General features: G+C 34.9%; 1 non-coding gene across 1 annotated transcript; it reads right to left on the bottom strand.

The window, feature by feature from the left end:
- Nucleotides 1–2,299: 2,299 nt before the first annotated feature.
- On the bottom strand, nt 2,300–2,372 carry trnav-uac (transfer RNA valine (anticodon UAC)). The gene has a single exon. It is a non-coding gene; the product is annotated as a tRNA-Val (tRNA).
- Between the last annotated feature and the right edge of the window lie 464 nt (nt 2,373–2,836).

The following is a 2,836-nucleotide window of genomic DNA, read 5'->3' as shown; positions in this document are numbered from 1 at the left end:
GATTTTGGATTTGCCTAAAGTCTTTAGACTAAACAAGGTGTGGCCTGACTTTAAGCAGGTTGTTTGTGTTTTCCAGTTATTGGAAATGCTTGATGACAGATGTTCCAGCCGAGAGTGACACAATTACTTATTAGGTTGTTGGAGAACCAATTTTGACTCTGTGTTGTTCCTTAACAAATGTAAACATCAGATGAAAACTGCATTATATATTCACTGAGGTTATCCCGGTTTGATGTTTGTTGAGCTGAAACATGAAGTAGAAAATGTAAAAAAAAAAAAAAAAAAAAAGAAATGTGTTATTGTCTTATACTTAAAGAAGAGGGCCATTAAATCAGATTATAAGTACACCATGATGCATTCTGTACAATAAATTTGTTGTAACAGAAGTCAAACACAGATGTAAACAAACTGCTTCCCACACAAGTGTGTAGGAAGCAGCATGAATATAAATAATAACTCCTGATCATTAGCACCATACAGAAAGATTTTCTTCCAAGAGTGTTTAGGTCACCATCCACAATCTTTATAATCCAAAGAACCATTTTCCTTTTGCTCCAAATTAAATTGTTGGGTCAAAGTCACAAAACCTGCATATCTCTTAGGGGGAAAAAAAGGAAGCTAAACGAGCTAAATACAGAATATAGAAAGAATTACTGGTTTGACCTACTTAAACAAGCATTTTTGCTTCCCAAAATAAGTGCAAAGTAAAAGATTTAAATATTTATTACAAGAACATTAGAATTTTTTTTCTAGCAGGAACATGAAACATCCCTGTGTGCGTTAATTCTCTTTTATGCACGACTGGATGGGATTTTACTAAAACCAGGATCTCTTCCCTTTGAGTTAGACATTTCCTAAAAATATTTTTACATTTCCTTATAAAAAATATTTACACTTCCTTTCATTTAGTCACAGTAGCAAAAGACTGAAGATTTTAATTTCTGGGTTAAATGCTGAGTTATTGTCTTTAAGTGTAACAAGAATAGTCTATGATTTGTTCAGCAATCTATTCTGTACACTAGAGATCTACTCTATGATAATGTGCACACTTTACGCCCATTTCTACGATCTTATGGCTTGTGCAATCTGCAGAATCCATGCAATCTTCTCATGGCAGATGGTGCAATGATGCAATTATTGTTTTTGTTTTTTTTTGTTTTGTTTTTTGTAATTTTGTACAACCTCATGAGAATTTCCCTTCTAACCCTGCTATGACCTGATGTGGTGGCTGAAACAAATCAGCCCCACTGCATTCACTTATAGTGCAACAAATACACATTGTGACTCAAATGAGGGTTCAAAAAAATCAAGCACAATGTTTAAAGTGCTGCAATAAATATATTGCTGCAAATATGATGTTCTTAGGAGAAGTTTTAGAATCGTTGTCAAAAAATTATTTGTATAACCCAGGGGTGTCAAACTCAATTTCACAGAGGGCCACTTCAGCATATTGGCCCCTCCTCAACGGGCCACATTGACGGTACAGATCAGGAGTGCATCCCTGCTAAAACACCCCAGACAAAAGGTTGACTTACAACATTCAGGTCTGTAGAGGCTTATAATGAGTCAATGGTCCAGGTGTGTTAGAGAAGGAATGCATCTAAAGCTGCAGATGGTAGCTCTGGAAAACTGCTTGGGCAGCCCTAGCATAAATGTATGAAAATACAATGTTAAAAATAAATTAAACAACACCTCATATAGTTAAATAACTGATTTTATGTATTAAAGTTTTAAATATTACATTTGAGTTTCCATGGATGTAAAGTTACTGCTCAGTTAAAACATTACAATATTTAAATCAGTGTTTAAAGGTAAGAAAACAAATAATAAAAACAAGTCAGATGGGCAGACATGATAGACTTTATGCAAAGATGGCCTTGAGTTTGACACATGTGCATTACGCCATAGAACTGCCAATTGGTAATTGAAGTAAAGTAGCTTTGATTTCAAAGAAGCCTACATTGAAGTCGATTGACAAATGAACCATCACGAAAGAGGAAGGCTCTTGTTGTCTCACTGCACCCCAAGAGATGCATAACCTACAAAAACCATTTCTGTCTGGTTTTGAACCAGAGACCTTTTGCGTGTAAAGCAAACATGATAACCACTACACTACAGGAACTGAACTCCTCTGCTTTGTTCCAGTTTGAGGTTCCAAAGTTGATGATGTGAGATGCAACGCATGAAAATGTCAGATGAGGCTTACACTCAGATGCCTGGATTCAGAGTACAGACCATGACACGACAGAGCCTTGTTGGCCTTTAGTAAACACCTGTGATGAATAGAACATGCAAAATCTGTTTCTGGCTGGCTTTGAACCAGAGACCTTTTGCGTGTAAAGCAAACGTGATAACCACTACACTACAGAAACTCATGTTCTTTGTGGTGTTCCTGGTAGATGATCCAAATTATGTTAGAGACTCATGTCCATGATGGGCATGGAACAAAGTCAAATACTTATACCACAGATCCTCTCAGAGAGCACAGTAACTTGGTGAACAAACTGTCAGACTTATTATACTTGTGCCTAATTTCACATTACAGTCCATAAATTAAGCCTGGGATCAAAAAAAAACTGTATTGAAGATGTCATTAGCAGAGACAAATGGTTCTACAGAGACTTGGCTAAATGGCTAAAACATAAAATCAAGACGTACAAATAAAAAATGGTTCAAAAATAAAATTAACACATTAAAATAAAAAAATATCTCTGAAATACAATCAACACTTGAAAATTAAAAATGGTTCAAAAATAAAATCAACACTTCAAAATTAAAAATGGTTCAAAAATAAAAAATGGTTCAAAATCAACACTTTACAATTAAAAAAGTATAA

Source organism: Poecilia latipinna, unplaced genomic scaffold (genome assembly GCF_001443285.1).
Source record: "Poecilia latipinna isolate Pla-1442-1.1 unplaced genomic scaffold, P_latipinna-1.0 Scaffold3441, whole genome shotgun sequence".
NCBI lineage: Eukaryota > Metazoa > Chordata > Actinopteri > Cyprinodontiformes > Poeciliidae > Poecilia > Poecilia latipinna.
Note: the sequence above shows the minus strand (reverse complement) of the source record. Positions and strands in the feature narration are given on the sequence as shown.